General features: G+C 40.7%; 1 long non-coding RNA gene across 1 annotated transcript; it reads left to right on the top strand.

The window, feature by feature from the left end:
* Positions 1-10,463: 10,463 nt before the first annotated feature.
* Positions 10,464-25,298, top strand: LOC148803659 (uncharacterized). Its single transcript, XR_016078379.1, has 2 exons — positions 10,464-10,699; positions 24,680-25,298. It is a non-coding gene; the product is annotated as an uncharacterized LOC148803659 (long non-coding RNA).
* The last annotated feature ends 2,303 nt before the right edge of the window (positions 25,299-27,601 follow it).

Here is a 27,601-nt window from a genome sequence, read left to right as displayed (position 1 = left end):
TATGTGGTGGACACCTGGGGGGCAGGGTCGTCGCTCAGAAGACACTACGACAGGGGTACTGTTGGCCAACAATGAAAGCAAACGACGTCGGGCTAATCAGGAAGTGCCAGAAGCACGCCAATATTCACCATCAGCCTGCCGCCGACCTCAAGTACCTCACCAGCCCATGGCCCTTCGCACAATGGGGTATCAACCTACTCGGGCCATTCCCGCTAGCAACAGGAGGAAGGAAGTTCCTAGTAGTGGCAGTAGACTACTTCACCAAGTGGGTTGAAGCTGAGACTCTCGTAACCATCACAGCTCGAAACGTCCAGAACTTCTTCTGGAAGAACATAGTGTGCCGCTTCGGGCTACCTCGGGTGCTGATCTCTGATAACGGAAAGCAGTTCGAAGACATCAAATTCCAAGAGTGGTGCCAAGGCATGGGGATCCGGAAAAACTTCACGTCGGTTGCGCACCCACAAGCAAACGGTCAAGCAAAAGTCATGAACAGAGCTATCCTCCGCGAACTAAAAGCCAGGCTAGACTGAGCTAAAGGGTTATGGGCAGACGAGCTGCCCAACGTCCTATGGGCATATCGAACTATAGAGAAGACCGCCACTGGAGAAACTCCCTTCAACCTCACCAACGTCACAGAGGCAGTCATCCCAGCCGAAATCGAAATCCTCTCACTTCGGTTGGAAGCATACAACGACAATACTAATAACGACGAGCTACGTACCAACCTCGACCTACTTGACGAGGTGAGGGACCTCGCATACATCAGAACCGCAGCATACCAGCAAAGGGTAGCTCGGTACTACAACGCTAGAGTTAAGAAATGAAACTTTCGTGTTGGCGACCTGGTCCTCCGTAAAATCATGGTACCTGAGCCCGGCGTTGGCAAACTCGGGCCGAATTGGGAAGGACCCTACTGAGTAAAAGAGTACTCGGGGGAGCATACGAACTCGAGACCCTGGAGGGTAAACAGATACCCTGGGCATGGAACATCGTCAACTTAAGATGATTTTACCTATAAATCATCAAACTAAGCAGGCCTTGAGTCACTACCAGAGCATAAAGCCCAGAATGCCGAGCTAACAAGGACCTCGGCACCGAAAGGGGCAGAATACCGAGATAAAGATGACCTCAGCACCTCACCAACGAAAGCAATCTGCACAAGTATGGAACTCGAAGTACATAGCCCGGGCGGAGAACAGATTGGGCACATAGCCTTACTATGTTAACTCGCCTCGGGGCTTAAGTCTAGCAGCTCGGGTATATACTCACTTCGGCAAGAAGAGGATATTTGCACAACTTTTGAACAGAAAAAGTACTTCATTGCTAAATGTTTGCTTTATAGTGTTTAAAAAAAAAAAAAAAAACACAAACAAAAAACACGAACGAACTCACAAGCCCATAGGTATCTTCCTTGCCTTCAGAAGGGACTTCGACAACACCCAAAGGACCCGCTTCGTCTTCGGAATCCGCATTGTCATCAGCTGCGGCAGCCATCTCCTCAGTGATGTGCGAGGTGGTTATGGCACTGGTATCGAGGTCGGGGTACGTGTTCCTTATCATCCATTGGCTCAAATTGAAACCCCGTTTGTACGAGCCCACCATCATGTCGCCAAAGCGTGGCGAGGCGATATAATCCTCAACGGCTTTCGCCTTCGCCTCCTCAACAGCCCGAGAAAAGATTTGCGTCTTCTCCCTAATGTCTTCTTGAAGGTACTCGACCTGGTGCTCCAGGTCCAACTTCAGATCGGCCATATGCCTCACCACCGTTCCTGAGGTCTCTTTGTCTCTCTGAGACCTCGATAGCTCAGCCTCGGCAGCTTCTGCCCATCTCAAGCGTCTCTCCGCCTAGATCGCCAAGGCGTTGATAGAGGAGTTCACCTGCCAGAACGAGGACAAATCAGCTCGACAAAAAAAAAAAAACCCACTCCGACTTACCACCATGGCGTGAGTTGCAGCCCGAGCACATATGAGATTGGTAGGGAGATCGGCCCACTGCATGACCTCAGGACAAGTGGCGGCCTTGCTTTTTCGGAGAGTGTAGCCCGGCGTCAGCACGCTCCCAATCCCACCGTGGCTCCCCGAGCCCAAAGGCGCAGCCCGGGCATAGGGAGCCCCTACCGCCTCCTGAACTGAAGGGGGCACCTCGGGCTCCCCAGGAGGCTCCGTCCTCGGTACCTCAGGCTCCGCCACCCGGGAAGGATCGGCGCGAACTCGCTTAGCAGCTCGCTTCTTCCGCTTCATGCCAGCAAAAAAGTTCGCACCTCGAGTCTTGTCTGCCTCCATAACACCTGCAAAAAGGAGCTCAGCGTCAGAAGACGGGAATAAAAGCAGAAACAAAAGTATCTTTATCTGAGCAAGAAACCTACCCGAACTCAAACCGGCCTGAATGAGTTTATCCTCCGTCAGATAGGCTTCGCATTTTAGCCCAAGCCGGGCCCAGTCTCAGAGGCCCTTCATTGTATCTTCATCTAAAACAACACCGGGGTCAGGAGCGGCCAAACCCCACTCAGTAGGAAACGGCCACCCCGTAGCACTCTGAACCATGAAGTAGTCCCGCTTCCACGCCGGGACCTTGTTTGGGAGATCGTGTAAGAGCTTGAAGCTCGGGCGAGGTGACAAGTAGTACGCCCTCCTACGCCCGGGCAGGGGACCCGCTTGTTTCTTAAGCATGAGAATAGTGGAAAAAACTTCTAAGTCCAAAGGAAGGCAGTGCTCACAGCAAAGGGAGATGGTCCCGACAAGGTTGCGGATAGAGTTCGGGTGAAGCTAACCTATAGTGACGCCGAAGTGGTTCATAACCTCGACGATTAGGGGATGGAAGGGAAGGCGCAGCCCGGCAACAAGCTGCTCCCAGAATATCACGATCTCATCCGGACCGTGCTCCCAAGGAAAGTCGCCCGAGGGTAAAAAGTAAGTATACTCCCGGGCAGGTTGTACTGGACGATAAGGGACCAAAGACTTTCGGACGTCATAGTAGAGGGTCAGAACTTATCTGGCACCCAACCTCGACGAGAGGTGGATGCCAAACTACCCGAGGTAACTCGGCCTATGGGCTCAAACTCGAGCTCTACCTCGGGCCCCGCCTCGGACTCATTGAGGCCATCGGGGGCAGCAGCTCGGTTCGTAGAACCAGCGTCTGACCCCCCCAGAGGGCTATCCGTACTACTAAAACTAGACATCGAAAACAAAGAAGGCTGAGGACTCACCAGGAAAAGCAACCGAACTACGAACGAGTGACCGAACTATGGACGAGTGACGCGAGCTGGCCAGTTTGGACGCGAGCTCAAGGAACAAACGCTGAAGGATAATAGAGGAAAGTGACTGGGGGTCCCCCCACTATTTAAAGCCACTGTACCCGCGCATCAACGGCCAAGATCAAAACCATCCAATGGTTCCCCGCAAAGTCAGCTGCGCACTCCTTGACGAAAAGACACTTTGGCACGCACGTTCAAAAATTTAAAAATTTGAAAATCATTGGCGCGCGTGAGCCACACGCAGCCCGGGACTGACCGCTGGTCGAGCCAAGCCAACCTCGGTTGAGACAAGAACACAAGCATACCGGACTAGAAAAGCTCCTGATCAAGGCCAAAGTGTCCCGAGGCAAATCCACCTGTCATCCCGTGAACTCCCCGCGCCGGGTCAAGACCCCGAACACGGGGAGTGGGGGGCAATTGATGGAGGAAGATTTGACCCGACACCTTGGCCATGCGACACGTGGAAGCAACCGAGAGTGACCTAGCAGAAACGCCAGCTCGGCACGGCAGCAGGCCCACAACCCGATCTTCGAACTAAAGAGCCGAGCTCCCTCGAAGGAACCTGCAACCCGAGCTCCAAACAAAAGAGCCGAGCTCCCTCGAAGGAACCTACAAACCGAGCTCCGAACTAAAGAGTCCCGAGCTCTCCCTTCGAGGTCCTGTGCCTTACAAGGAGCACCAAAGGCAGAAAACCCGAACTACCCACCTAGGGGCAATTCGGGCCATACTCCTATCCGAACTCAAGACTTCACCTTAAAAGACCACTTCGGCTCCAAATCGCCTAACTGAGCAACCGTACCTGACGCCCAGGAGACCGTACATGGAGGTGGTGCACCTGACTGATCAGAGAACTGACACATGACAGCCGCCATCCAACGGCCACCTGCCACCGCCATCCCAGGCAGATAGTGGCGGCCCTGGCAACTGGCAGTGGAGGTTATGACACCCGAACTGGCAACTGGCAGTGGAGGTTATGACACCCGAACTAGCAGTTGATAGAGGGAAGTGACCCGATCTGGCAGAGGTAGTGATGCCCGAACTGGTAGAGGCATGAAAGTGAGCACACATGGTGATTATAAAAAGCCCCTATCTCACAAAGAAGAGGGTATGTGATTATTGCGTTTTCTAGTCTTAGAATTCCTCATTTCCCTTGCTTTCTGAAGAACACTAACTTGAGTTTCGGAGTGTTCCAACCGGGTTCCTCCCCGGAAGCCTCCATTTTCTTCCTTGTTTCAGGCACCTCCGATCTCATCAGAAGCGAGGTAACCGACAACTAGGACAGACCGGATCGCACATCATCATTATAGTTTTTGTAATGTTTGATGGCCCCATTATTTGGTTAAATTACAGAAACCTCCTCAGAAGTATTTGACAATAATAAAAACCTCCCTTTTAATTTCATTTTAACAAATACCTCTCTTGAATTTTTAAAAAAGTCAACAAAAACTTCCCTTCCGTTAGTGATTCCCACAGAAAATTATAAAGTTACGAAATTAACCTTATTAATGTCATCGCGTTTTGTGCATTGGATCCTTCGGAGTTACAGATTGACGGCACTCATCCATGTGTGCAGTCTAAAACTAATACTTACCGACATCAATGGCTCTCCCACCTTCTTCTCCTTTCTATCCGATTTCACAAACTGGGTTCCATCAAAACCACAAATTTGTATTATCTCTCACAATCACAGTAGCGTTAATAATCGTCTCCAATATTTTTATTAAGCCTAAGCATAGGCTCCTCCTCCTCCAATAACCGAAGCAACTAATCTTCAACAAGTATCCGCTTCTCTGCAAATGTTCTTCGATGAACTCCCACAAATAACAAAGCTCTGCGGTTATTCCATGCTATATCGCCTTTCCATTCCCTTCAAGTCTCTCTATTGGCATGTATCAAAAGAAATTGGTACTAATTAATTCTTGATTCACAATACTCCCTCTGCTTCTTTATCATGTCTGATGAACTTTTCCTTTCTCCACTTTACTACAGAAGTTCCATCATGACTTGCCTCCGATGACAGTCTTTGCGTATAGGACCTCCTAAATGACCGCCACTGTTCTGGGTCCCACAATTGAGACACTCCGAGGAGTAACAACTTTGTGATGTGGCAAAATCATCTCCCTCAAAATCACATATTCCCATGGGATCAAACCGTCCCCATTGCCTTTCCCAAGAAGAGTGGCATTCCCACTGTCGTCCATCTCCACGGCGTTGTCCACGAGCCTCAAAGTGACGGCAGCAACTTTGCCTGGTTCACCTCCAACTTCAAAGACACCAGACCCACTTGGTCCTAGCAGACTTACACACTTACTCCAACGTCCAACACTCCGGGAACCTGAGGTACCACGGTCATGCGCTTGTCTCTGCAATGATAGATGAGCTTCAAGAATGCATCATTTTCTTCCCGAATTATAGAAGAAAAAATCGAAGAAATGCCAAGTGGGGAAGCTAAAGAGGATGAAGGGAAGATAAGTGTGACATCTAATCGCACAATGAGACTAGATTGATATATACTTCTCATAAACAAGTGAAGCTTGTCATTCGTAACGTCCTCCATGATATGAGCGACAACAAGATCACTATTGCTCTGGTTCCTCTCCTAAACAGAGTTTTCATTCCTTGCATAGCAGCTGAAGAATCCCAAGCCCTAGCTTTTGTTGCTGCTCTTGGCCTTGGCAGAGATGCTGCCAATACCCAGATTAGAATTGATATTTGAAAAAAATTGATGTATTAATTTAACGTTTTTTGTCTAAATTAGTGATCAAAGGGAGGCTTTTGTTGACTTTTTTAAAATTTGAGAGGAGGTATTTATTAAAATGAAACGAAAGGTTTTTATTATTATCAGAAATTTCAGGGGAGACTTTTATATTTTACCCTATTTATTTTTTGACCGCCCTATAATGATAACAACAACACCCCACACAACACAGAATGACATAAAAACACCCAAGCGACCTAACCATCTTAACCATTTTCTCTGACCCCATGACTAGATTCAATATCTACCGACTTAAGGAGAAACTCAAATTTGAAGTATAAGCCCAAGACTTGAACAAACCTCTAGCTACTCAAGCAAAGAGCTACCCCATTACCAAACCTGTTAACATGATTAAGCCACACTTAAAAATCCTTACTAACTAGTAAGTAAACCCATGCAATATAATATTCATTGGGTTGGCAACTCTGATGGGGTGACCAAGCGTATGTTTGGTTCCGTGGGTATTTCCAAAGAGACGTTTTTTAGACAAACATTTTTTGTTTTTTCTATTTGGTTAGACGTTTTATGGGCATTTCAAGTAATACTCCATAAAGTTGTTTTCCACCTTAGCTAAAGTGTGATACATTAACATTTCATTTCAAGAAATACCTAAGCATTAAGTGAAACATGAATTTAACATTTCCCCAAATGTTCTATGGACATAAATCAAAACGTTTAGTTTTTTAGTGTTTATTTGATAAATAGTGAAACTAAATAGTGGTTTTATATGCAATAAACACCAATGCCTACGTGATACTAATGTAGCAACGTTTTTTCAATACACACCCACGGAACCAAACATATTACAAGAGAAAACTTTGGCTGTTTGGAAAAAAAAATAGCCTGGGCTGTTTGAAAGACAAAGAAGGGACTTGATGGGGTAACATGTTATGTATAGGAAGCCCCCAAACATCCTAGGTTGTTCTTTGGAAACGGCCGAAGGTTTTTCAGTTAGGTGGGAACAAAGCTTTAAGAATGATTTTATTAAAGAAAGTAGCGTTTATGTTTTATTGGAGGAAATTAAGACCTAAGAGGGTTTTATTGTGATTTCTTATATTTTTAATAATTTAATTTAAAAACAAATAACCATATATGTGAGAAATCAAAGGAATTTGAGGTTGTGTGTTTTGTGGTAAGAGGACCCATCACCTCCCTCTTTCCTCTTTTTAATGCGACAAATGTCCTTCAAAATAAATGGGAACCTTTTAGGCAACTACTAGGGATGAAAACAGATCAGATGGGATTCGAATCAGATCTGACATTGTTCATGTTGGGTCCAATCCAATCGGATCTGATAGGACCTGATCTGAATTCAAATCTTATCGGATCTTCGGATCTGATTTGATCCGATTTGTTTTTTTTTTTAAATTAATATATTATTAAAATAAAAAAAATAAAATATACCAATTTAAATAAAGAAAAAAATACAAGTATTTTTTAATTATTTTCATCATGTATATACATATTTTTATAAAAAAATTTATAAAAATACAATATAAATAATATATTTATAAAGAAATAAATAACACACACACACATATCACATCGGATCATAATCCGATCCATTTGCACTCCTAGCAACTACCATTACCACCACAAAGACTTATGGTCCATTTGGTTTGCAGTTGGAATCAGAATCAAAATTCCTTATAATTAGAATTAAAATGGTCTATTCCCCTTGTTTAAGATATAAATCAGAATCTATTGGAATTTGATTCTTATTCCTGAGAAGGGGAAGGGAGTGGCCATTCCCTTAGAAATGAGATTTAGATTCTAATTTTGCCCAACCAAACAGTTAAGCCATTCCCATCCCAATTGTAAACCCCTATTCCTGCAAACCAAATGAATGGAAACAATCCATACCTTTAGTGAGATTGAGGCTTGGTAAAAATGCCATAGGCTCAAAAGAGAGAGAATGCTTGACTTTGACCAAAATCAAAGGCAATCGGATAACTCTTCCAAGCCCTCACGACTCCTCCAAAAGAAGCTCCGATCAAACACTTGAGATTTGCATCGACATTTATTTTAAGATAACTTTTAGAAGGGGGCACCAACTCATATCGTGGGACCTAGTACTATTGAGCTGCATGGATCTCTTTGTTGTGAGTTCCCCCTATCATATATGATTCTTGCATGTCTAACTCCCAAGCTTTCTTCTTATTAGTGGCACAACTTGGGCTCTGGTTAGAAATTTGTCAAAATTTGAACGAACTTGGCCTGAAGGCTAGATCCATAGGTGTCAATTGGATAGATTTGGTCCAACCCGATCCAGTCTAATGTGAGTCCATTTACAAGTGGATTGGACCCATTTCAGCCCAAATCCAATACAAACCAAATTCAGTCCAAATCCAATCCAAATCAATGAAATATCAAAATTATATAAAAGCACTTTTAGCATTGAAAAAAACACTTTTGTAAAAATACTTTGATAAAAAAAAATCATAAAAGTGCTTTTATTATAGAAAGTACTTCGGAAAGTGAAAGCACTTTTCGAAAAGTACTTTTATAAAAGTACTTTTGTAGAAGTGCTTTTGTAAAAGTACTTTTATAAAAGTGCTTTCATAAAAGTACTTTCATAGAAGTGTTTTTATGAAAGTGCTTTCATAAACGTGCTTTTGTAAAAGTTCTTTCATAAAAGTGATTTTCTAAAAGTGCTTTCATAAAAGTGCTTTTATAAAAGTACCTCTACAAAAGTGCTTTTGTAAAAGTACTTCCGTAATTTTTTTTTTGTAGAAGTGATTTCAAAAAAGTGCTTTCGTGTAAAAGTACTTTTATAAAAGTGCTTTCATAAAAGTACTTTTGTAAAAGTGCTTTCGTAAAAGTGCTTTATTAAAGTGATTTTGTAAAAGTTCTTTTATAAAACTTCTGTAAAAGTGCTTTCATAAAAGTACCTTTGTAAAAATGCTTTCCTAAAAGTATTTTTATAAAAGTGCTTTCGTAAAAATACTTTTCATAAAATTAATTTTATAAAAGTGCTTATATAAAAATGTTTTTCGTAAAAGTACTTTTATAAAAGTGATTTTATGCTATTTTTCAGTTTTGATTGATTTCAAATTGGACAAGGGTTTGGCCTCATGATTGGATTATTGAAAATTTGGTTTAGGCCTAAGTCAAACCAATAAGAATATGGACCAATTTATTTTGGATTGGCCCAATCCAATAATTATAATGGACCGTCCAAATCCGATTTAATAAGGTTTGGATCGGATTGGATCCAAACCAAAACCAGTCAATTGACACCCCTAGCTCGACCTTGAGGCAATGTAAAATATGTAAAATGCTAATTCAGGCCAAACCAAATTTCGTCCCTACTTCTTAGGGATAACTGACCTACAAATATTAGACACCATAGACCTTAATTACATCTCGATTAGTATTATTAAAACACAAATCATTTCTTGATTTCTAAATATTAGGTAAAAAGCATCATCTTTATCAAATTTCCGAACACCTCAATCTGCAAGAACATTAAACAACAATCCATTATCTATATCTATAATCTATACTATTATAAAAAGCACGAACGAGGCCTGAGACTTCTGGATTTTTTTTTTAATAAAATACCATGCATTTTGAATTTGGACACTATTTATTTTGGGGGCAAAAATGCAACTTTAATACCACTATTCAGTTCATTCAATTCGTTCTCATTAAATCTAATATTTAAGATATTAACTCCTATTTATTTTTGGAATTCTCTAGACTAAAATACCCCTCATTTTAGATTTAGACATTCTTTATTTGGGGGCAAAAAATATATTTTCAATACTACTATTCAGTTCATTCATTTATCTTTCTCATTAAATTCCATATTTAAGGTATTAAATCCTATTCTCTGAATCATATATTTAAGGTATTTTTTTATCATTACATTCCATTAATTAAGTCCATAAACAATTATTTTCATATTACAAAAAGCTATATTTTTAAAATCACCCTAGAAATTAAACCCTTTTTTTCCATTTAGGTAGTGGGTAAGTAGTTCAACCATGTAGCCAAATGGGTCAACCCATGATACCATAATTAAATAATACAAATTCAAAATAAATAAATATACAAACAACATATAAAATAAAGAAAATCTGTACAAAATTTTGGGACACCACTATTATTATATATCATCATATTAAACATTAATATGATACATTTTTATAAATTAAAACTTTATTAAAATAGAAGAATGGAAGTATTTTTAATAGAAATGCCCAAATCAAGTAGGCAAAAACCCAGGTCATACAATGGCAACCCAAAAAATAAATATGTTAAGTATGAAATTTAAAATCAATTTATCAAAATAAATATGGAAATAGAATATAAAATCACTACAAAAAAAATGGTCTCTAGCCACGGTTTTTCAAACAACGGGCAAAAAACCGTGGCTAAAATATTATGTATAGCTATGGAATTTATTATCCGTGGCAATATGCTCGTTTCTCATATGCAGCCCTGGCCACGGTTATATGGCTTGTGGCTTAAATGTAATTTCAAGAGATGGTTATAAAATTAACCGTTGCAATACATCCTCCACTTCTATCTGTGAATTTGGAACCGTTGCTATTTGATTGCGCGGGTATTTTCTAAATTTTGGCACCAGGAGCCCGCGCAGCCGCGCATTCATTACTGCTTCCACCTCTCTTGGAAGGAATGGAATCAGAGTAGGTCTTCTCCCTTGTAGATTCTTCTCCCGGTAAGCATCCTTCTAAAACTTATTTTTGATAAAATAAATTTGATTGACCTTGATTTGGGCTGGGGGTGTTGTAATCGATTAGAGGGATGCATAGATTTTTAGAAAATAGTTGACAATCTGTAACAGCAAGAACAGATTGACACTACTAGAATTCTTAGGTTTAGAGGCACTTGGCCGGAGGCGGTAAAAAAAACCGCCTCTATAATACATTAAACACGGAAAATTGGTTGGATTATTTTAGAGGCGCTTTTTAATGCCTCTGAATTTGTAATTTCTGTTTCTCTATTTTGGTGGATGAACAAAGTAGTCGCTGATTTGGATTTGGCGCCCAAAAACCATCGCACTTAGAAAAGCCGAATCTCCTCTGATTCTTCTGGTTCCCTCTTTTCATTCTTCCTCTTTCAATGCTTCCCTCTTTTGATTTTTCCTCTTTCGATTCTTCCCTCTTTTCTTTCTTCCTCCTCTCCTTTCTTTCCTATTTCTTTCTCTTTTCGTTCAATTTTCTCTCCTCTTTTCTTCCTCCTCTCTTCCTTTCCCAGAGAAATCTCCAGATGTCCCTTTTCGTTGCCCTCAAGAAAGCTATAATACCAGGAACGGTAGGAGAAAAAACCACTACACAGAGAGAATCGACCATGAGTAGGAGCTTGGGATACCAGTAAAGCTTCTACACGAACCATGAGTAGGAGCTTGAGATGTTGCTTGCAGTGATATCTCTTGTAAACGCTAAAGAAAAAAAAGGTGGTGTAAGTAAATGGTTTCTTCTTAGTTAATGTTAGATTTCCATTTCTCAATTTCTAGACTGTCTAATTTTGTGCAAACGATTTTGTTTTGTTGGTACCATTATTATGCATAGATTATAGACTGAGCTGGTTCTCCCAGATGTCCGCCCTTCTCTGTTAAAGTGCTTGGTTACTAACATATTTGTTATTGCCTGTATGTCTGAGGTTTACTGTCTTTTTTTTTTCGTTTTGGTTTTTATATGTCTGCATTCCCAACAGAACAAGCTAGACTTCATGGTTATACAGATCCCTGTTTCCTTTTTCTCTTTACTTTTTTTTTTTTTTCAACAAAATGTGACTTAGTCACTATAGTTCGCACCTCTCTTAACTTTTCAAATTCCATTGGTTTCCACATTTTCTCCTTCACTCCAAAACAATGTTTCCTAATTATTGAAATTAGGAGAAGCCAGCAGCCATCCATCAAATGGTTAAAAGATCAACAAACAGTTTAGCCGATGATTTAACCAGGAGAAACCATCTGCTTTGGGGCTCAGTCTCATAGTGAGATTGATTTTAGAGTGGGGTTGAGGATATGCTTGGGGTAGATTGGTGGACCTAGTTTATCATAGTGGATGCAGGGCACATTTCCCATATACTGTAAATTGTAACGTCTAACTATTCTTTAAATGAATTAAGAAATATTGGTTTTGGTTGTTGACCCGCCTGGGGATCAATAAAAGTAGATTGACCATGTCACAAGAGAAACTTCCCTATCGAAAGAAAAAAATAATACATAGATATGGAGGGATGCCAAACCAACTTTGGTGTAGCAACACCATTTCTTGCTAGGTTACTGACAAGAGTATATATTAACAGTGGAATCCGGATAACGAGATATTTAGTTTGGTTGCCAAGGATTTAATGTTCTTGGTGTCATGGGAAAGTTCCCAATCCAGATAATGTGTGTGTGTGGTGGAGGGGGTGGCCTTGAGAAGAAAGTAAGTCTTTTGTTAACGACATTTGGCAACAACCTTACCGTTTCCAATAAAAAAAATGGCAACAACCTATAGTTTAAGCAATTTTCACACATTTACTACTATAAGGCATCCATCTGGATAAATTCAGAAAACCCCCCGCATAGGAAGTCAAAACTAATTTCTCAACAATGTTTGTCAGTACAATGCTAGGAGTTGGGATCTTCTATCAATACAGCTTGCAACATTATCTATAGCCATATATCTTGAACATTAATGCCATATTCTCCATTAATGTCATGAAACATGTCTAAGATGTATGACTATATATCATGTTGGAAGCTATGTTGTTTATTTGTTCTTTGTTTTTTATGTTATGCTTGACTGCATATGGAATTGCCATCTTTATTTGTCCGGACAAATGTAATTGCCTCTTATACGAAACAAGTCTCAGTTGCTGTGGCATCCTCATAGGGGTTTATGAGCTTGTACCTTACTACAAGGGTGAGAATATAGTTTTTGATGTTTTGCCTCCTACAATGTTGGTGTTTGTTGGGCGTCATCATATTATAGTCCCTAAAAAATTTCAAGTAGTAGGACTATTTGTAGCTTTGTGTAGTTAGAATTTGGATCTTCATGTTTTCTCTCTTGACTAAACATGTGCCATTTTTTATATGAAATTGAAAATATTCTTTTTTATGAAGCCTCCCTATGAAAATATGTATCTCCAATGACTTAATTGTGTATTGCAAGTCTGATGACTGCACAATTTGCTTGAAGGTCTGATGACTTATCCTGATGCCTTGAGAAAGTCTCTTACTTCTCACTGTAAAAGGTTGTAGTATGTAGCTTATATTTTTTGAATTTTATATTGTTCTTGTTTAACATTGTTATGATTCGGCCTGCCTTGGAGTTCTACTTGTCTGAGATCAGTTATGTAGAAAGAGGTAGAAAGGTGGAAGAAGGAGAGAAAGAGAAAAGGATAAGTCTGGTTCGAACTGGAAGTCTCAAGAACATAACTCCCATTCAGCCAGACAATGCTTTTTATTATTAAAATAATTGAAAAGACATATGTGCCCTTATTTAAGGAAGGAGCATTGGTTCTAACACAACATTACAGATCAACAACCTTAATCTGGGTATAAGGACAGAAATACCCCTACGCTAACATTCCCCCTCAAGCTGGTGAGTATATATCATATACTCCCAGCTTGTTACATATGTAGTCCACTCTTCCCCAACTCAAGCCTTTTGTGAATAAGTCAGCCCACTGGGTTCACTAAAAAGACAATGAACCCCCTGAAGCCCATCATATGGACTCCTAATGGGCCCAACACTTACACTAAGTGGTCCCTGGGCCAAGCCACCTTATAAAAACCCTGGAACTGTGGGCAGATGCAAGATTAGCCCATCAGGTATTACCCTCAATGGTCTTACACTTAACCTCTCAGCCCATAATGATCATACACTGCTCGACAAGAGAGGACCTCTTCCTCGGCTGTAAGGAATAGTGCTGCACTCTCTGCTCACATGGATCCCGGGAATTAAAACCTTTTGCAAACATTTTGAAACCATAACATATATATTTATATCCGTATATAAAATATATTTTGCAAAACAAATTTCAACGATTGAAATCGGCTACCGGTAATCTTGGTTTCCATCAGAGAGTGCATCCCCGATCATTACCTTTGTTCGACAAAGGGGTTGATCTTATCACTATGATCACCTACTCAGATGAATTCTCAGACTGTCCCAACATACCCAGGTTTTGACCCCCTCTAAGGATCTCACTGATTGGCATATCAAAGACAACCCAATCCGACATCTAGTGTAGTATCATAATCGAGTCTAGGGGTCAGGTGTAACTTTCCAGTTTTGCCCACTAATCACCAAGGTCCAGGGCAATACTGGAAATCTGGTCCGGTTCATGGTTTCAAGTAAACCTACATTGCATGTACCTCGGGTCTCACCTTGGCAGCTGAGACAAGCCACCCCAACACTTGGGCGGCACATCAGTGTTAGCCTTAACAGGATAAATCTCCCCAGACTTATCCAACGGTTGTGAACATTCTAAACTAACACGAGTCTCATAATCGTCCAGTTTAAGGGTATTACACAGAAACACACCACTATAACATGAATCAAATATGTACTTTATTCATTTACAATAAATGTCATAATGTACATCAATATGATTGGAGCTAAGGGCATACACTGTCTAACAGTCTTTAGCCTGTCAATATCCATGTTATCATTCCTAGTAATAACAATATCATCTACATACACCACCAACAGTATTTTTCCTCCCGGAGAGTCATGACTAAATACAGAATGATCAATTTTGCACTGTTTCATACCAAACTTCTTTACTACCTCATTGAACCTACCAAACCATGCTCGAGGAGACTGTTTAAGCCCATATATATCCTTCCTTAGTCCACATCTTACCATCCTCCCCCTGAGCAACAAACCCTGGAGGTTGCTCCATGTAGACCTCCTCGAGTAAGTCACCATTCTAAAAGGAATTCTTGATATCAAGCTGATATAGCGGCCAATCATACATGGCTACAAGAGAGATCACAACACGAACTGACCCTATCTTAGCAACCGGTGAGAATGTCTTTTTGTAGTCAATACCATAGGTTTGGGAGTACCCTTTTGCAACCAATCGCGCTTTCAGGCGTTCAACACTACCATCAGGCAAATACTTAACCGTATAAACCCATTTACAACCAACAGGTTGTTTCCCAGGAGGAAGAGCGGTGAGGTCCCAAGTATGATTCTGATGAAGGGCAGAGAGTTCTTCTTCCATCGCTTGGCACCACCCTGGAGAGGCAAGGGCTTCCTGGACATCCTTAGGACAACAACTGATGATAACAAGGTGACAAACTGGCGATGGGAGGCGGAAAGGTGAGTAAGTGAAACATAATTAGAAATAGAATGAAGGGTGCAAGTACGTTTACCTTTCTGCAAGGCAATGGGGAGATCAAGCTCAGATGCTGAGTGCGGGTTTGGTGCCGGATCTATCGACGGAGATGTAGCCGGAGGAGTAGTAGTTGGTACGCGTGGGCGATGTGTATACACATGATGGATAGGTGGACGTTCAACAGGTGGTGGCACCGGAGGAAAGGGTTTGGTCACGGTTGGAACAAGGGGAAGAAGGTTGGCAACGGGAAGTGGAAGAGGAGGAGGTGATGAGGAGGAAGAAGCATCACCGGACCCCAAAAAGAACGGAGTAGACTCAAAGAAAGTGACATCAGCACACACAAAGGACCGTCGAGAACTAGGATGGTAACACCTATACCCTTTCTGGATTCGAGAATAGCCAAGGAAGATGCACTTGAGAGAACGGGCATCGAACTTGTCATTCCCGGGACCTAGATTATGGACGAAGCAGACACTCAAATACCCTAGGCGTAAGAGGAAACAGAGACAAAGCGGGAAACAAGACTGTAAACGGAGAATGACCATCAAGGATGAACGTGGGCATTCGATTAATTAGAAAGCAAGAGGTAAGCACTACATCACTCCAAAAGGGTTTGGGAACATTCATGTGATGCATTAGGGATCGTGTTGTTTCCAAGAGATGGCGATTCTTTCTCTCAGCCACCTCGTTTTGTTGTGGGGTGTAGGTACATGAGGTCTGATGTATAATGCCGTGTTGGTCCAGGTATTCTTGAAATGATGAGGATAAATATTCACGACCATTATCAGAACGGAAAACTTTAATGTGGGTACCAAATTGATTACGAATCTCAGCATAAAATTTCTGAAAAATGGTAAACAATTCACTTCTTTCTTTCATTAGATAGAGCCATGCCATCTTTGAAAAATCATCTACAAAAATGACAAAATATCTATATCCATTATATGACATCACTGTATAAGGACCCCAAACATCGAAATGAATTAAAGAAAAAGGACTCGACACACAGTTATCAACCCTAGAACTAAAGGAAACACGATGGTGTTTCTCAAACTGACACGACTCACAATCCAAAACAGAAAGTTGACTCAAAGATGGAATCAAAGATTTCAAAACTTTCAGTGAAGGATGACCAAATCGACAGTGACACTAGAGAGGAGAGATAGATGACTAGAGGGCTGTTGATGTTCTTCCACCACCGTCAAGATAATACAGTCCACCGGCTTCATGCCCTCCACCAATCTTCATCCCCGTCTTGAGATCCTGAAAAACACACATAGAAGGATAAAAAGTAATGGAGCAACTAAGTGATTTGGTTAGCTTACTAACAAACATAAGATTAAAAGGCAATTTAGGAACATACAAAACTGAGGAGAGGGATACAAGGTCTAGGTCAACATTACCAACACCACAAATTGAGGATGTGGAACCATTAGCAAGGGTGATAGATTGTGATGTTGAGCAATGAGATAAGAAAGAAAACACACCTGGAGTTCCAGTCATGTGATTGGAGGCTCCAGAGTCTGATAAAGGGATTGGGTGTGGATGCCAGACAAGGCATACCTGAGTGAGCGAAAGTTGTCGTGTTCTGCTGTGATTGGATAAACCTCTCATATTCATCACAAGGAACACTCACCATCTCCTTCACGGGACCATCTGTGGATGTAGGAGGTATCTGATTAGATGAATGATTCTCCTGTCTAAAGTTGGAACTGGAGTCACTAGTCGCGGCATGATTGGCCCAGGTTGAGGGTGGACCATGTAGATCATAATAATAGTTAATGGTATGTCCATCCATACCACAATGAGTGCACTTCCTCGGGCCTGAGCCACGTCCTCTACCACGGGCTCCCCCTGAATCTCTGCCCCTAGTACAACCACCACCACGATTATAAGTAGGCCCACCATTGCCGCTTCAGCCATACACAAGACCACTACTACCACCACGGCCAGACTGAGCTCCCCGAGCTCCACCTCTAGCACCATGACCTCTCAATACAGCAAAGGCAGATCGATCAGAGATATTAGAGTTCTCAGTAGATCTGATAGAAATCCTCCGGAGTCGAGCAAATACCTCTTCTAAAGAGGGGAGAGATGATCCTCCTAATATCTGAGCCCGAACTAATACATATTCAGACTTCAGTCCCACCAAAAATCTAGTCACATCAAGCTATTCTCTCTGTTGTTGCTGAATCTTGACATCAGAAGTGAGAGGGTGATAGACATTCAACTCATTACGTATGTTTCTCATGCTGGCATAGTACTCCTCAAGACTCTGATTGCCCGGTTGCAGATTAAAATACTCCTGATACAGTTGATACACTCTGGTTGTATTGTCTTGTCCCGAATACAATTTCTTCGCATGGTCCCACACATCTTTGGCAGTGTCAAGAAACATGAAGTTTACACTAATCCTGGTTCCATACTATTCCACAACCATGTGATGATCTGAGCATCCTCTTGCTCCCAGTCTTCATACTCGTGAGAGTCAGTGGAGGGTTTCTCCTCTCTTATGTGTTTTACCTGAAGGGATGAGAAATCCATCGTATGGACGCCCAAATCTTGCAGAATAAGGTGGGCGAATTTCAAAAAAAAATTCTCTCCCTTTCAAATGGGAATCATATTCCCTATTTAGAAAATCATATTTTCAAGGATCAATCTTGAACCATAAACTAAACCAGATCTGAACAAAAGCAGTAGGAGAGGATTATACTTGATACGGAGAAGTAATATCTCCCAATGGAGGTGTTCACGCCCAAGGAAGGATCCAAAGACTGCTTCCACTGAAGATGGCGCAGTGCAGGATGGAGCAGAATCAGTAGTGTTCTTCTCTAAGAACCTAGTCCTTCGTAAGAAATAGTAGGATGGCACGTGAGCATAGCTTCCTATTAGTCCTTTCACCAAGAACTGATGTCATGATCAAATCTTGACTTCTCCCACTGAACTGGAGATTGAACTGGCAAGGCAGGCGACAACAAGAAGGAGGCGGTAAGAAAGAATTCTGCAGGGTTGCTTAATTATTTCTGTTGTTATTTCAGCTCTAAAGAGGATGTGAATGTGTGTCATCTAAAGTTTACCGCCCCTTCCTTCTTTAGTAACCCTAAAGGATCAGCTCCTAATCCCATTAGGAGTTGCTGATCCAAATCATAATTGGATCAGACATCCCTTTAGGTGATAAGGATAAACCCTTATCTTATTTGCAGATTGGATCAGCCTTCTTCTAATCACATTAGGAGGTTTCCAGATCTGAATCACATTCAGATCTGGACTCTCTGAGTGGAAAGGGTTAAACCCTATCCTATCTACTAATCCATTCCCAGAATTTGCCCCATATTTAACTACTTAAATTAGCCTAATTCGAAATGGGCTTTAGGCCCAATAAAGTTATGTGCTCACTTAGCCTTCCTAACTGTTGCCCAGTTGGGCTTCCTTGTATGGAGTGGGACCCAAGCATTGATCTACACATCAGCCACATGGGTTCAGCCCAACCTCTGTTACAAGGCCAAGCCGAATACACTGTTATGGACAGTGCACCCCCTGAAACCCATCAAATGGGCTCTATGGGCCCAACACTTACCCTAAGTGGTCCCTGGGCCAAGCCACCTTGTATTACCTAGGGACTGTGGGCAGATGCAAGATTAGCCCATCAGGCATTATCCTCAATGGTCTTACACTCAACCTCTCAGCCCATAATGATCAAACACTGCCCGACAAGAGAGGACCTCTCCCTCGGTTGCAAGGAACAGTGTTGCACTCTCTACTTATATGGATCCCGGGAATTAAAACCTTTTGCCAACATTTTAGAAACCATAATATATATATATATATATTTTTATATCTCATATAAAATATATTTTGCAAAACAAATACCAACGGTTGGAATCGGCTATCGGTCGTCTTGGTTTCCATCAGAGAGAGTGCATCCCCGATCATTACCTTTGTCCGACAAAGGGGCTGATCCTGTCACTATGATCACCCACTCAGATGAATTCTCAAACTGTCCCAACATACCTAGGTTTTGACCCCTGCTAAGGATCTCATTGATTGGTACATCAAAGACAGCCCAATCTGACACCTAGTGCAGTATCATAATCGAGTCTAGGGGTCGGGTGTAACTTTCCAGTTTTGCCCATTAATCTCCAAGGTCCAGGGCAATACTGGAAATCTGGTTCGGTTCAAAGATTCAATTGATCCTACACTGCATGTGCCTGGGGTCTCACCCTGGCAGTTGAGACAGGCCACCCCAACCGACTTGGCGGCACATCAGTGTCAGCCTTATTAGGATAGGTCTCCCCAGACCGACCCACTGGCTGTGAACATTCTAAACTAACACGAGTCTCATTAAGTGTCCAGTTTAAGGGTATTACATAGAAACATACCAGGGGAACATGAATTAAATATGTACTTTTATTCATTTTCAATAAACTCATAGTGTACATCATTCTGGTTGAAGCTAAGGGCATACAAAACTGTCTAACATTACCTTCTTCTTTGCCTTCAGAAAGACTTCGACGGATTTAGCCCAAGGCACATAATTCTCTCCATTTAGTTTAATGGAGGTCATTTGAACATTCAGGTAGTCTGTACATCACATTAGGTTTACAATCACTGTTATCTCCCATTCTGTTATCACCGATTCTGCACATTTGCTGAATTCTATTACCACTGAATTCTGCACACTGCGGACGACTAGTTCACACTCGTCACACTGATTTCAGCACTTGTTGTTGCTGAAAAGTGTGCTCTTTAAACCACAAACCCTACTCCTACGGCTACCTGAAATCTCACCACTATATGATCACAACTCTTCTTTCGAAATACACAAAAATAGCATAAACCCTAGCACGCTACTGTTTGAAACCCCAACATATGATCTGAAACACACTTCCTATTTGATCCATAACAGACATCATGCACAAAAATCTCTTACCTTATCATTGAAGGAACAACCACACGAGCAGGAAATCAGTCAACACAAGACAACCGCTGCACCACACAGATCGGCCCTCTATTCTTCATCGATTAGGGGAGGGCGATCTTAGAAACCACAACAACCGACCACACAAGACCCGACTGGAGGCATAGAAACCTCCAAGGGAAGAGGGCGATCACTCCTTTTCAGCCCTTTCCCTTATCTCCAGTTGAATGCAGAAAAATCAAGAGAAACCCTAGATAGGGTGCGTAAAGAAATCTAGGCAGATTCAAGTTGCTCTGATACCATGTTATGATTCGGCCTGCCTTGGAGTTCTATTTGTTTGAGATCGGTTATGTAGAAAGAGGTAGAAAGGTGGAAGAAAGAGAGAGAGAAAAGGAGAAAGTCTGGTTCGAACTGGAAGTCTCAAGAACATAACTCCCATTCAGCCAGACAATGCTTTTTATTATTAAAATAATTGAAAAGACATATGTGCCCTTATTTAAGGAAGGAGCACTGGTTCTAACACAACATTACAGATCAGCAACCTTGATCTGGGTATAAGGACAGAAATACCCCTATGCTAACAAACATATATAACCTTCTATACTTAAATGAAATAATTTGTTCACTTGCAAGTAAATCAATTGATTTACATACATTTTAATTTATACTTTTCTATTTGATTTTCATATATTCTACTTTCATTTTTTTTTTCTTTTGAATGCATCCACTTTGTGCAAAAAAATTCCAAACTTTAGGTTCACATCTAGTCCACCCCTCTCAAGACCCAAATAGCTAGGACCACTACATTCTTTTGTTTGGACCGAAACTGCAATGGTAATGAAGAAGTGAGACTTCTTGACATGCATAGAAGTTCTAGAATTAATGCCTCTATGGTTAAGGGTCCTCAATCTGAAAAGTAGATAAAAGTTGCCACACTTGATAAACCAACAAAAAAAAACAAGAGTGAAGATAAAAGACATGGTCGATCTAGAGGGCCTCCCATCTAATGGAGGGTTTGGATCAACTACAGGATTGTTTGTATGGGACATATGCAACTGTGTAAGATTTTCATTATAATCCTGAATATTGTTCATTCTGTTAGACTACTAACAATGTCTTTTTGTTTTCCAGAACAAATGGATTTGCAGTTAATGTATTTGTTTCCCATTAAATTATCTTTCTACAACATGATTTCTGTATAGCAGAACTTGTATGATTTCATAGTTTGGGCTTGGCAGGGCTGGTCCATGTTTTGCTTCTTTGTGCCTTTTCTTTGGTGTTGTTGCTAGGAACATAGTCATATACAACTAATACAGCCTTTATTAAATAAGTTTTTAATTTTATTATAAAAAAAAGACAGAAAACTATAGGTGGGAGTCCCCGTCAATACTAGTTGGCTCACGCCCACCAACTTTTTGCAAGCCTTGCAAGCTCTCTCTGATGATGGGATGCTATGACTGCTCTTTGCACCCAACATTAGCATGACTTCCACTGCCACCATCTTCCCTAGGTTTACCAAGAACTAGAAAATTTTCCTTTCAATAGTTATCTGAAAAAGTAATCAAAATGGAAACCTGATTTGTCACCTCACCACAGCCACCATGCCATTGAAATGCATTTACCTGTGCATGAAGATAAGTCAAATACTTGACTTCACCAGACAAGTAAAATAACACAAACAACAAAATTTTCAATTATTTGATCAAGAACATTAACATAATATAAACTATCAATTATCCTTCACATAAAATTCAAACTATTATTAAATTTAACTCCTAATACATAAAGTTTATTGCTTTCCAACAATATGCGGGTCGGGGAGGGTCGGGTTTAGCCTAATACCATACCCTACCCGTACCGATATGGGTTGTAGAATCCCAAAACCCATCCTTCAAGAGAAAAACCCATCAGAGCGGGTACCCACTGGGTAGGGTAGAAATTGCAATCCCTAGTTATAGGTAAGTGCCCAAAAGGAAGAGCTTCATATATGGCTAAATATACATTAGTTGCACAAAATTTATATGTTTTCTTATATTAGGCTGCAATTTTCTTCGGTGTAAATTTCACTAGTTTAAATGCATGAGTGCAAATGGCTGAGTATAAATTCTGGTTTAATTTTGCTTCAGGTTTAACCTTTATCTTGTTTGTTTGTAAAAAGTAAAATAGAAGTAAAATGGTGTGGTTCCATCCAATAGAATGGAAGTAGGAGGATTGCTTCCTTGGGAGTGAGGTAGGAAGCAATATATGGTGTCCCTACTTATACGAGAGAATTGAGGTATGAAGAAGATAGTACAAATTTTGCATCAGTTTTTGAGATGCAAATTTTACACCCCTAATGGGTGCAATTGAGACAAAAGTATAAATTTTATATCAGATAGGGATGTAAATCATGGTTATTATAAACAAACAGAAATACAAAACTGAACTGGATGCAATATTTGCATCTGGTTCAGATTTGCACTGCAACCCAAGGTAGCCTTACTTTTGAGAAGTTCTTTTAATTTTTCAAAGTAATTTGCTTCTAAACCGTATCGGTTTTACATAATGCTTGCATGTGTGGTGGAATCACTCTGTCTTAATGCTATTTCATGGCTCGTATTGTTACTTGTTAGGTATCAGATTATTTCAGCTGATGGTGCCAATGAGTACTAGTCCACACAAATTGATACTTACCAATACAATTAAAAACCCATGTTTGGCCTAAGCTTGGTGCAGAGGTCCACAACTGCAAAGTGACCTAGGATCTTTCAATATCCTTTTAGGCTGTGTTTGGTTTGGAGGAAAAGGTAGGGAAAGAAAGGAAAAGATAGATATGTGCTCATTAATCATGGTCAGATTGGTGGTGCATCCTGAATTTAAAGATGCCAATATAAGTTGATTCCAATTTGACAGCTCTATTAACTATAGATATGTGCTCATTAATCATGGTCAGATTGGTGGTGCATCCTGAATTTAAAGATGCCAATATAAGTTGATTCCAATTTGTGGTTGATATTGGGTCTTTGTAATGGGTTTTGGGAGTAGTTAATTACTTAGGGGGAGCTGCTTTGCATTGATTATGTTGAAGTCTTGTTTGCTTGTATTGTCAAAAGTTTTTAGTAGAGTTTTTTCATCACTTTTTTCATGAAATTTCTACTTTGTATAAAAAAATTCATAATGATCATTGTCCAGTTTTCCATGTAGATTTTGGAAACATTCATTCACTTTTTTTTTGTCATTCTTGTTGTGTTGAATACATGCTTATTTGAAAAAAAATGTGGGGATTATTTGCCTTTTTGTTTTAGTATTAGTTTAATTTCTATTGTCATTAAGATCATGGCCTACAGCTCGCATTCCGTAGATACTGTTATGGGCTATGTTGCATCAATAGTTGGTTATTCTTAATAGAGCCAGGATACACTTCTGCCCAGTGCACTAATATTTCAGTTGTGTTATATTGGTCTCAATGCAACATATTGGGATCTTTTCTATGTAGTCCCCAGAAAAGTTTCATGTTTTAATTGAGGAAAATACATTTTTATTAGGAAGTCCATATATATCTATTGATTAAAAGGAGCAAACCCATGTAAATATCATTCCATTGACAGATATGCATTCTAGTAATAGCAAATGAATGAATCCATGTTTATTACCAAATGAATGACTTTGGTGGTCACAATCTCAATGACTGCCTTGAAAATTTAGTGTTATATCATGGGATTTCTCTCTTCATATGGAAGATACCTCTAATGCATGTGTTCTACAAAAACCTCTGCCGTCTGAACAAAAACAAACAAAAAGTATACTCCAACAAGATCTATGTATCAAGTAAATAGGATACTTGATGACTGCCTTGAAAATTTATACCTCATTAGTTTGTCTTTCCTACTTGATGACTACATTTTCTAATCCTTCTTTCACTGTCTAGAGCCAAACTACCATTCCAACACCAGATATATAGGTTTTTTTGAGGTCGAACTTTTTCTATGTAAAGGTTCTGAAGTATTCTCTGGACTTGTATTTTTTCTGTTATTGGTTAATGTTTTCATTCTGCTTTTTCACCCTTTTACTTTTCTGTGTGTGCCACACTGCCAGTTCTGTTTCTTTGTTAATATTGCAGAGTTCAAGTTTGAAGTTTGATGTAATTGTCATGCGTTTTATTTTTGAATGCTACACTGATCAAGAAAGAAAGTATTTTTATAGACAAACTTGTGCATAGTGCTTTTTCTAGCTTTCTCTTGCTTGATTTTGATAATGTAAATGGTATAAATGGTTAGTTCTTTTCTAATTTAAGTTAACTTAGATTGATTTAGTTTTGATTTGTTTTCTTCTTTATCCAAGGCTTGAAACTAGGGCCAAAGAACAAGGTTCCTGTTGTTGGAACAACATTATTAAACATTGCAGAATTTGTATACTCTTCGTTTCTTTCAATTATGACCATGAGCTTTATCTTTGTCACAGTTATCACTCAGCTTATTAGAATTGAGAGCCACCCAAGAACATGCAGGGACAATGGCACGGTCAATAGTTCCTGTTTCACTATCACCCCAATCTAGAGAATCTATCTCAATGGAGAGAGATGAGGAAGAGGACATACTGTGAGGAAGAGGACAGAGAGGGAAAATGCTCTGCAAGGAGTAAGGATGGTGAATATACATACCCATTTGACAGACTCCCTTGATGATTTTGATGAAAGAGAGCTAGAGGATGGGAAGGAAGGTTCTAGTGTTAGGAAGTCATTCAGTTATGGAACATTGAGATTTGCTAATTTTGCTGGGGGATCATTTTACTTTGACAAGAGGATCAATGGGGATTATGAGGACACTTGATTTACTACAGCAACCACAAATCATATGCGGGCTGCTTGCATGTTGAGGACCCAGTGGCATTAGTTTTTAAATGTGTAAAGGTTTTATTTGTAAAAACATCCATCATACAGATATAGGGGATTATGAGGACACTTGATTTACTACAGCAACCACAAATCATATGCGGGCTGCTTGCATGTTGAGGACCCAGTGGCATTAGTTTTTAAATGTGTAAAGGTTTTATTTGTAAAAACATCCATCATACAGATATAGATACAGGTGAAAGTAAATGTTTTTCTAAAGTTGCAATGTTAACCATCCAACATTTGAATTAAAAAACACTTTTAACAACGGTTTAATAAAAGCGTTAGTAAACGTATCATCCAATATAAGCACTTGTAGCAACGGTTTTTATTTAAAACTGTTGCTATTGCTAACTATTCATACACATTTAATCATAGACAAACCCGTTGCTATTTCAATTTGTAGCAACGGTACATAATAAAACCGTTGCTATTGCTAACAATTCATACACTTAGACACGGACAACCTGTTGCTATCTCAATTTGTAGCAACGGTACATAATAAAATTGTTGCAATTGGTAACGGTTAAAACCGTGGCTATATGTATACTTTTAACCACAGTGTACAATATCCATTGCTATAACTTTTAGCCATGGCAATATCCCCTATGGATAAAAAACCGTTGCTATAACCTTTAGCAACAATTTTTGGGCGTTTTAGCAACGGTTTTGTCCGTTGCTAAAACTGCTTTTTCTTGTAGTGAATTTAAAATCAATAAAAAATGAAACCATTTTCTATTTAGGTGGTAGGTCTGTGGTTCAACAATTTGGATCAAATTGGTTAACCTATGGTATCATAATTAAAAAATAAAAATTTTAAAAGTATACATATAGCCACGGAAGTTGTCCAAAAGCGGTAGCGGCAGAAGTTGTCCAAAAGCAACAATGCAAAGTATCCCTTCACCTTCACACCCTCCCTGCATTCCAAAAAAAACCAACATTCGTTCACTTTAGTCTTTTACATTAATGTTTTCCTAGTACCCATCAATTTGTTGTAGTTTCAATTTCAATGCAACAATGAAATGGAAGGTGATGAAGGGTGATTTGGCACAACCTAGTAAGAAGGGGTCACGTAGATGCGATCTGCTCGAGGGGTGACAACTCAGCCAAACGAACCTAATTTGCAACATTCAGAGCTTGGATATCCAGTCACCTCGGCCCAAAAACCACCTTGGCGTACAGACACCTCGACACCCAATCCAGTTCAGGACTAAAGAACCAAAGTACTAGTTTGGAGCTAAAGAATCCAAATGCCACATAATCGACTCCAAAGGCCTCACCAATGGACCTCGAATCTCTCGGGATCACGACGAGACTCATCCTAGTTCCGCCTGAATTGGAGGTAAAACGGTAAACCTTATCAACACATTGCTCTCCTTCAAAAATGGAACAGATCTTATCCGCACAGCCCGGAGATCCCGGAGCTCTTTCGTAAGGTCCACGACTACTCCATTATATAAGGACATGAAACCTCAAGGAAAAGGTATGCGTGATTATTTACTCACTAGCATTCAAGCTTTCAAGTATTCAGCTCGCATTCACAGTATAGGACTGACTTAGGCATTGGAGAGACCTCATCGGGTTCACCACCCCGGGTTTTCTAATCTATTATTTTGCAGCTTGGTCCAGCTCACCGCGCAACTGGAGCTCGAATCATCTTCCAGCTAGCAGTATCTAGATCGCGCACCATCAATTGGCGCTGTTTGTGGAAACTCGATCGAAAGGTCATTCCAATTTTAGTTGTAATTTCATCTTTCGATTTATCCCAATGAATTCTTCTAGCAACACCGGAAAAAGCATCGAGATGAATGTCACCGGGGGGCACGATCAGCATTCAACCTTCCCCCAAAGTCCTACGGTATGCATTGGCCAGTTTACTATTCCTCTTACATCTTCAGGATTCCCGTCACTGTCCGTACCATAGGGCAGTACTCAAGTGAGCATCCCGCTTCCCCTAGTGGGCATAACTTTCTTCGAGACATCTATAGTCCCTCCTGGAATCGGGCACTCCCAATTCCATGACCTTGTTCAGTGCATCCGGACAATACAGATCCAGATCCAGATCCAGCAGGTCCAACAATTCCAACAGTACCAGTAGTACTATTTGTACCACAGTATAAGTAGCAGTTCCCACCACTGCAGTCGAACCAGCAGCCAATTCCACCCGACACCCAGGGTTGCGTCAGGCGAATCGGCCTGGAACTAGCCAGAACGTCAACCGATCCCCCCATCGGGGTGAGGGGACCTCATAGGTGCCGGTTCCTCCGAGGGATCAAGTTTCACCTTGTGGGAGGAGAGACGGTCAACACACTCCTCCAGTCTCGTAAGGAAATTTTAGAAACAGGCCTGGGGATAGTTAGCTCAACAAGGCCAATTTGGCTCGGCACTCCCAACAGGAAAATAACGACTTGCGAGGAGATAACAACCAGCCCAGAGTTCGAGGTGCGAACTCGAGGCAAGACCCCTCTGTCCCTTGTGATAGCCAGTGTGAA

This window comes from Nelumbo nucifera, chromosome 1, assembly GCF_055504915.1.
Source record: "Nelumbo nucifera cultivar China Antique chromosome 1, China Antique-T2T, whole genome shotgun sequence".
In the NCBI taxonomy this organism is placed as follows: Eukaryota; Viridiplantae; Streptophyta; class Magnoliopsida; order Proteales; family Nelumbonaceae; genus Nelumbo; species Nelumbo nucifera.
The sequence above is the reverse complement of the archived record's forward strand: the minus strand, read 5'-3'. Positions and strand labels throughout refer to the sequence as shown.